The sequence below is a fragment of the Citrus sinensis genome, chromosome 2 (genome assembly GCF_022201045.2).
Source record: "Citrus sinensis cultivar Valencia sweet orange chromosome 2, DVS_A1.0, whole genome shotgun sequence".
Lineage (NCBI taxonomy): Eukaryota > Viridiplantae > Streptophyta > Magnoliopsida > Sapindales > Rutaceae > Citrus > Citrus sinensis.
In genome coordinates this window covers 13,120,758-13,130,289 of record NC_068557.1, presented here as the reverse complement: position 1 = coordinate 13,130,289, position 9,532 = coordinate 13,120,758, and the positions used below count along the sequence as shown (strand labels likewise).

The 9,532-nt window shown below is 30.9% G+C and overlaps 1 non-coding gene across 1 annotated transcript; it reads left to right on the top strand.

The window, feature by feature from the left end:
- Positions 1-2,599: 2,599 nt before the first annotated feature.
- On the top strand, positions 2,600-2,706 carry LOC112495851 (small nucleolar RNA R71). The gene has a single exon (XR_003062227.1). It is a non-coding gene; the product is annotated as a small nucleolar RNA R71 (small nucleolar RNA).
- Positions 2,707-9,532: the final 6,826 nt, after the last annotated feature.

Sequence of the window (9,532 nt, the reverse complement as noted above, 5' to 3'; positions counted from 1 at the left end):
AACAAACTGAATGGCATCCTTCTGAAGGCAAATGTTCTATATGAACAAGTGAATGTTGTCTTCTCCTCATCTTCTGGTGCTATAACAATATGGTTATAGCCTGAATATTCATACAAGAAAAAATAATATTATTTTCCAGCAAGTCTGTCTAGCATCTAGTCTATGAAGGGCAATGGAAATTGATTTTTTCTTGTAACTTTGTTTAGATTCCTATAATCCATGCAAACTCTCCATGCAGTCATTGTTCCTGTGGGAATGAGCTCATTCTTTTCATTTGCTACCATAGTCACTCCACTTTTCTTTGGAATACATTGTACTGGACTTATCCATGAGTTGTCTAATATTGAGTAAATAATTCCAGCATCAAGCCACATAATGATCTCCTTTTTCACATCTTCCTTCATGATATGATTCAATTTTCTTTGTTGCTCCACAAAATAATTGTAGCAGTCCTTCAGTGAAATCTTATGCATGCATATAGAAGGGCTAATTCTTTTAATATCTGTCATAGTCCAACCAATAGCCTTCTTGTATCTCTCCAATATATCCATCAAGCTCTTCTTCTAATCTGCACCCAAAGAAGATGAAATGATTACTAGAAGTGTATTATTATTACCAAGATAAACATATTTTAAATGTGAAGGTAAAAGTTTTAATTCTAAAATAGGAGGTGACTCAATAAAACGAACATAAGGTTTTACTTCCATGTTTAAGATATCTGGAGATTCAAAGTGTCTGTCAGCCCTTATGAGTTGCTTTTCTCCTAACCATACTATGTTTGTTGTTTCAGGATCTTCATCTTCAAGTTCTTCAAATATTACAGTGTTGATTTCCTCCTTAATGCAACAATTGTTTAACCTCTCTATCACATCAAAGTCCACAATACTAATAAAATTACAGTCTTCAATATCATGAGGACTCTTTATAGCAACCAACACATTAAATGTAACTTGCTGGTTATTCACCTGCATAGTCAACTCTCTTTTTTGCACATCAATTAAAGTCTTCCCCGTAGCTAAAAAACTGCTTCTTATAATGATTGGCACTTCTTTTTTTGCCTCAAAGTCCAACACTATGAAATTTACTGAAAAAATAAATTTATCCACCTTCACTAATACGTCTTAAATCTTTCTTCCTATATAAGCATGAGATCTATCAGCAAATTGTAAAGTCACGGTTGTTGGCCTAACTTCTCCAACTCTCAATTGCTTGAACATTAATAATGACATAAGATTAATGCTAGGCCCCAAATCACAAAGTGTCTTACCACTGTATTTAGTTCCAATAGAGCATCAAATCGTAAAGCGCCTTGGATCCTTCAACTTTTGAGGGATTTTGTTCTGAAGCATATGATTGCATTCTTATGTTAGAGCAATTGTTTCAAACTCTCCAAACCTCATTTTCCTTGCCAAAATATCTTTGAGGAACTTCACATAATTTGGCATTTGTTCGAGAGCCTCTATAAAAAGAATGTCGATATATATATGCTTCAACACTTTCAGAAACTTGCTAAATTGCGTGTCTTGTTTTTACTTCTGAAATCTTTGAGGGAAACGGTAGGTGTCTAAACTGTTGTGTTGCAATAGGTTGTGCAGGTTGCTTCTCTTTTGCCATGTTCTGGACTGATGTGCCTAGTATTGTAACATCTTCTTCCACAATTGCTAGATCATTATTTTCTACTGATACTATAGCTTGGATGTTCACATCATTGGGCTAAAAGGTAGGTTGTTGTGGCTCTTCTTCAATTTGAGTTTCCTTTTAGGTTGAAACGGGCTCTACTCTTCTTTTTGGTACACTAACAATAATATGAACATCTTTTCCAGACCTTAAGCTAATTACCTTGCAATGCTCTTTTCCTTTTCTTCTCGGATCCTCTGTATTGCTTGGTAAACTGCCTTGAGGTCTGCTACTCAATGCTGTAGCAAATTGTCCAATCTGATTCTCTAAGTTTCTTAAAGACACAGCTTGGCTCTTAACAACTGCTTTATTCTTCACAATATATTCCTTAAGCAAAGTTTCAAGAGAACTAAGTTGACCATTGCTGGTGTTTCTTTACCCTTGATTTTACTGGTGAAATCCAGGTGCTTAAACATGTTTGTTTTTTCCATTGGTTACTGTAACATTCTGGTTCTAATTGCTTTATGAAAAGTTTGGGTGCTGTCTCTATCTAGGGTTTTAAGTGTTTGAATATGAATTGTTCTAGTTCTGTCTGTTGAAATTACCCATATAATTGACTGAGGCTAGATTTCCAAGACAATTGTCAAATAAGTGTCTCTCTCCACAATAAACGCAGGATACTTCAGTAACTTAGTTAACTATTGCTGGAACAGTTGTCATAGCCTTCACTATATTTTTTAATGTGGTTACTTGGGCTAATTATGTTGTCAAGGCATCTACATTATGAACTCATGTTATTTCTCTTGCTGCAACTTGCCTAGTTGATGGCCACTGATAATTATTGTTGGCTATCGTCTCCAAAATTTCATAAGCCTCATTGTAAAACTAAAATAATAAGGCCTCATTTGCTGAAGCGTCCACTATTAATCTAGTGCTTGGGTTGAGTCTGTTATAGAAAGTTTCCAATTGTATGCAACAAGGAATACCATGATGAAAACATCTCCTAAGTAACTCCTTAAATCTTTCCCATGCATCATACAAACTCTCACCTTCAAGTTGATGGAAAGATGTGATCTCGTTCCTTAATTTTGCATTCTTGGTTGGTAGGAAATATTTCATTAAAAATTTGTCAGCCAAGTCATTCCATGTTGTGATGGAGTCAAGTGGTAGGGAATTTAACCATGCTCTTGATCGATCTTTTAAAGAAAACGGGAAAAGTCTAAGCCTCAATGCTTTCTAAGATGTTCCAGCAATCTTGAAAGAATCACTTACTTCTATAAACAACTTAAGGTGTAGATGAGGATCTTCATATGGCAACCCATTGAATTGCCCTACTGTTTACAACATCACTGGTTTAAGCTAAAAATTATCAGTTTGCACTTTGGGTCTAACTATTCCAGGGTTTATGGCTCGAGGAGTTAACACTGCATAATCTCTAATGGCCTTGTCTCTATCATCCGCCATATGCATAATGTAGTTATTCCCTGGTTGCCCATAAATAATATGCTCATTCTGACCTTCTTGACCTCCTTCTGCATTCACTGGTTGTATTTCTCATCGTGAGTTCAAATTTCTCATATCTTTGCAAATCATCCATTTCTACAGTAGCTTTAGAATTTGTTTGCTCTTTTCTCAATCTCCTTCTAATTCTTTTAATTTCTGGATCAAACTGGAATTCAACAGGTTTATATTTATGCATCCAAGGGTTGTCTGTCAACAAAATAAAAAAATTAAAATAAAATCAAAATATAACACCATTTAAGATTAATTTCATAAATCACAATGAACAATCAATCCTTGGCAACAACGTCAAAAACTTGGTGTGCGATTTCTAATGCAATAGGTGTCAATGTTCAAGTGTACACAATAAGTAATATATTGATGAATAGGGATTGATGTTATCAGATTTACTACAGCAATCTTAACAGTGCAATTTTGTTCTAAATGAAAATAAGACAATTTATAAAACTAATAAACTAATTAAAATAAAAATGCAATAAATAAAATGCAATAAAGAAAATTCTCACGTCAAACATAGGGATATAATCAATGGGAATTGAGTAGTTGAGTGAATAAACTCACTTAATTGCATTGATTATTTTTCAATTATAGTATCGTTGCTACAAAATTTAGTACAACACTAAGTAGAATCTCTCATGCATCTCCAGTTGTCGCCTGTTGGATATCTTATATCTAATGTAACCTAACAGTGACCAATAGTTATGTCAACATTAAATATAACATTAAACGATCTAGGTTCCATTGACCCTACAAGGTGAATCCTTATGTCCAGTTCATCACTAATTTTAGATCAACTATGGCCCTTTTCAAATTGAGATTCACTCAACTTAGGAAACTCAATTTAAAACCAAGTATTGTCTTAATGAGATCCACTGAGTCAGACCTTTTTTAAGCTCTTTCTTAGCTAGTATCCACTAAATGTGTGGTCAGCCGAATAGGGAATTAAAATAAATACAATTAAGACAAAATGCTATAGCAAACATAAAGCAACATACGTATATCAGTCAAACATCCATTAAGATCGTTTATCCCTCAACAAGAATCAAACTTAGTTCATGATTTGCAATAAAACAGTAAATAAAATTAGTTCAGCCATCAAATGCATCCCTATAAATAAACAGAAACCAAGAAAATAAGAAGAAGAATTGATTTCTAATTGATCTTTGTGATTCCTCCTCTGTTTCAGCCTTCAATCTATCTCTTGATTTTTGTTCTCGTATTGTTTCTTTGCGAATTTTCTCCTTGAGTGACAGCTCTCTCATTTTCCTTTTCATGCGTGCTCCTTTTATAACTTAGAATTAGGGTAACAGAAAGTATATGGCGCGTATCCTCCATTTTTGGAAACTTTCTATCTCAATCTTTTAATTGTAGTGCGCGAAATCCAGTCTATCAATGCTCTAGGATTGCTACAACAACAACTACAGCATTTGGACTATTCTAGATTTGTTTCAATTCTTCTGTAGCCAAGTTCTTTCAATGTTTCTGCAAGTCTGTTACAACAGCATTCCTTCCCTAAAACTTGAGCTTTCAGTCACCTACAATTATACACATAATCTAAGCACAAATTATTAAAAAACAACTCAATTTATGTCATTTACTCTCTAAGTAAGTATTACCAATTTAAGTCTAAAAGTGTCACGATAACTCTCATTTCATAGAGTTATCAATGTATAGAGAAAGTGATCGATGATTACCAAAACTTGTCTCAAAAGCTACTTATACTAGAGGAAGCCTAATGTTGGGCATCATTCTAAATGCTTTAAACCTCTAGGATGTTTGCCTGACTAACCAGCTGGAGAGGAGCTAGTTGTGTCGAGTATGCAAGAGAGAATATTCGAAATGCTAAATCATGTCAAAGCTTTCATTTTCATGTCAAGAGATCTCCCAACTTTAGAAGCACTAATTATATTTGCATCTTGGACCCATTTAAACATTCATAAAAAATCCACTGGTTTGTTAAATGTTTATAACTTTATGATGACTTAATAGCATTTCTTAACCATACAATTAAAAATCATTTTATTTCAATATAACGAAAACTATTTATTTGTGCTCCCACTGCTAATTAGTTATTTGATCTTTTATAAGCTTACAGATTAGAGCTAGATTTTAAGATCTTTACATTGGATTAGTTGACCAATGATGGTAGTAGTAGCCCTAGTAAGAAGCGCAAAATAAATTTAACTCTCTGTTTGTAGATATTTTCTATTGTAGTGTTCAAGCGGATGTCTTTAAACTCATTTTCTTTCCTTTATGACATTTAGGACAATGTCTTATTCTAGTTGAGGGGAAAGAATACTTGACACTTGTGGAATAACTGATAGTAGTAATTATTGTATTTTTACTAAATTCTCAGTTTTGGTGATGTTTTTACTAATTTTGGATAAATTTGAGTTACAGATGGCTAGATATAGAATATAGTGACTCTAGAAACACATCTTCTTTATCTTGGTGATGTTTTGTTTGCAAAAAAAAATACAGTCAAAAACTTTTTTAAGGCATTTTTTGTAATCTTTTGACATTAGATAACATGATGACTTCTAAATTTTGGCACCCGTATCATCTTTGGATTTAAGTTATGTTACACCATATTTGCCACTTGCATGTTGATGTTGGTGACAAGTGTTTATTGAGAGATTTGATGAGTAAAATTGATTGAGTTATTTGAAAGAATGTACATGTCATAATAAATTTCAAATGAGTTTTTCACCTATTATTTTTATTGGAGAGCAACCTTTTTTTTTATTCTTTTCATGGTTAGGAGTTTATTATTTTATATATGATATCTATATTTTTCTTTTGAATTGACCAATGAAAAATATAAATAAATAAATAAATGTGTGTTGCTACATCTAAAATTCCATTAAACTAATAGATACGAAAGAATATTTAGAGCTCTAAAAATGATAGAAAAGCTATATGTTATCCGCTTGAACCTTTCAAGCTATCCCCATTGTGAAATATACATAGTTGCCCCTTTTGTTTGTGTGTGTGTGTGTGTGTGTATTTGTTAACTTATTATCTTATCCACTCCAATTTGACGTATTACTTTCTGTTTTATGTTTTCCATCACGTATTCATGTTTGAGAAAAATATGGAAGCTTTTTTTTTTAAGAAAAGCATGCATTACAAAAAGAAAATTAAAAAGAAAAGAAAATAAAATAAAAAATAAATAAAAGAAACTGAAAAGCACCTTGCAATTTCTAAAAGATGTCTTTTTTTTTTTAAACATATGTTTTGTTTTTCCTATTATCTGTTCTTTGTTAGCCGTGTCTTTAGCTTATGTTGCGTCATAGTAAATGTCCTTCTTGACTTTAGAGAATTATAGTATGAAGTAGAAGCTTGTAATATGAACTAAAAAATGTAGTAATGCATAAAAATAAATACAAATAATATTATTGATTTAACTAGTAATTCGTTTGACTTAAGATCACATTCTTTTCTAAGTTATGGACATTATTCTTTTATCTTGGTGAGAGTATGTAATATTATTTTTATATTATTTTCGTTTAATCTGCCATTTTAAAATTACTCTTTTTATTGGGATTTATTTTCTTTTGAGAGTGTCACTATCACCCATCAGATTTTAGAGTTTGACATGTCATTTTTAAAAGTGGCGTAATTAATGTAACTTTGATAATTGATCATTTCACATGAGTTTACTTTACTTATTTGCATGACTGGTTGATGTGGGAGTGATATTTTTTTTTTCGAGGTCGAAGATAATACTTATACTTTTATTTTATTATTGTCATGAATGTAATAAAAATGACAAAAAGCATTGGCTTCTTATAAAAGGGGGAGTAGAAGAAAAGGATCGAGGGGGAGCAACGGATGACAATAGCAGAGAAAACAATTTCTTCTCTTTTATTGTGTAGTAAATTTTCCTTTAATATATTTTAGAAGTTTGCAAAGTAAATGAGTGTTTTATTTGTCAATACGAGTAGATAATTTTCCAAGCTATAGTGAAAGGTGAAGCTCAAATATTTAAATTATGGAAGTTTATAGTTTATAGACAATCAAGTTTATAGTTTATTATTTTAATTATATATTTACAAGTTATACTTTTCACTTGTTATTTTTATTTCATTTTAATATTTAGATCTACGGTCACTTTGGATCCGTATAACATTTAGAACTATTGTCAAAACACCATTATAGCTATGGCGCATTATGTATTTTATCTCTATATTTATTCATAAGTGGTTAGTTAATAATTAAATAAATATAAAATATGACATGAGAGAATATTATGACTATAATTTAAATACCTAGAGTGGATCTTATAATCTTAACACTTTTCAAAAATATAATTTCTTTTTCTGTAAATTGATTTTATTTAATGATTAACTACTAGATTTTTAGGTTTCTTGTGGTTCGACTCAGAATTCACAGGGTTATATTATAATTAGACACTCTTATGCTTCAGAGTAATCAACACTTCTAAGTCGTATTAGTAACTATGATTTTATCACAACTGTGACATTGTTATGTCAATGATTTTGACCATGCTTCTGTGCGGTAGCATTTGCTTTAGGAAATAGTTTTGCACCAGCTGGATGAGCTTGATGATTCTTGATTATTAGCTTATTATTCTTCTTGTTGTCATGGAGATAGAACCAGATTTAACACGTGAAATATAAAACACGTCTTCGCTAATATGTCTTTGTCAAATGGTCTTCTATCAATATAATACTAATTGTAGAATGATTTTGTACAATGCATAATTATATTTTTTTATGCTCTTATAGTTGAAGGTTTCACCATTGAACATGAGAAAGAATTGATGACTTTTGGTGGCAAATCTCTCTTGTAGATCTTTGAAGATAAGATTTTCTGTCTTCAATGATTGATGAAGATGATGAAGGAGGAAGATCGTGGCTTTAGTGTAATCTTGAGTGGATGCGTTGTGCCAGGCTTGATTGGGTTGCAAGGCCCATGGTTGCAAGGTGAATATCTTTAATTAATAATAAAAATCTTCTAATTCCTTAAAAGATCTTTAAATTTTGAAGTTAAAAACTTCAATCTTCAATTGATTTCTTCAAATTCTTGAAGTCTTGAGTCTTTATTTAAGAGTATTAGTAGAAAAAATAAACAGAACTAAATTTTACTTTATGATGTGGAAGATCCAAATTAATGGCAACCACTGCTCATACTCGTAATGATAGTTGTATTAATTAAATAAAATAAAAAGAGTTATGGGACAAAATATTTCCTATACCAACGCAATCTTGTGTTGATAACATATAATGGATCTATGTGTAGGTTTTTCTAATATTTAAAGAAAAATAGGGAGAAACAGAGAACTTTTACTTTCAATCTTGAATGAATTCTAAATGAATTATGAATGTTTATAACCAATAGCTCATATTTATAGGAAACAGTAATTGGCCATCTGAATTCTCAACCTATCAGTGGTATTTTCAATTCCCAGAATACTAAATTTTGATCTCAAAATACATAATCTAGAAATTATACATAAATAAATTAACAACAGTTTTCAGTATATTTTGTTCTTTAAATGAAACATGCACGATTACCACTCAAGTATTTAGCACTCATAAAGACTATTTGCATTCTGCCTTCTCAATTAATTCCAAAACATCTCTCACTCCATCAAGCAATAGTAAATTTGGTCCAATTTTTAGAGTAATTGGTCGTTCTACGATAATGGAATAAAAAACCCAATACTAATAGTGGAATTTTTGTAAATCATTGATTTCATGTAATGATCTATAATAAGTAAACAAAATAAATAATAAAAAAGGAAGATTTCTACTTTCCCTTCACTAAAATCAATGTATGCTACTTATCCTCTTACTATTTTGATAATGGTCAATAAACGCTCTAGTATAAGAAATTTAAAGAAAAAGAAAGATAAATGAGTCATTTGCTTAATATTTTATCTTACAAATATAAAATATATATTTATTATAAGGAAAGATGATTACAAAATAACAAAAAGTAAAAGAAAAATATATTATTATTAATTTTTAGATCACATTAAAACTTATATTTCTTACTTTTGATACTTAAATTTTATATTTTAATTTTCACTTATATAATTTATTTAATTACTAATAAATACAAATAAAATGAAATTATACCTAAGCAATCCAAGAGGGGGGTGAATTGGGTTTTCAAAATTATTAAGCGATTAACACACTACAACTAATTCAAATTTTCAATGAAATTAAAAAACTAGTGAATAAATAATCATAATCTAAACATATAGAGAGAAGAGAAGAGAAACAAACACAATATTTTTACGTGGTTCGGCAAAGCCTGCTTACGTCCACGCCTCCAAGCTCACTACGTTTGAGGATTTTACTATCTAAACCTTACAACCTCAAGGCTCACTACGCTTGAAGATTTCACTATCTAAACCTTACAA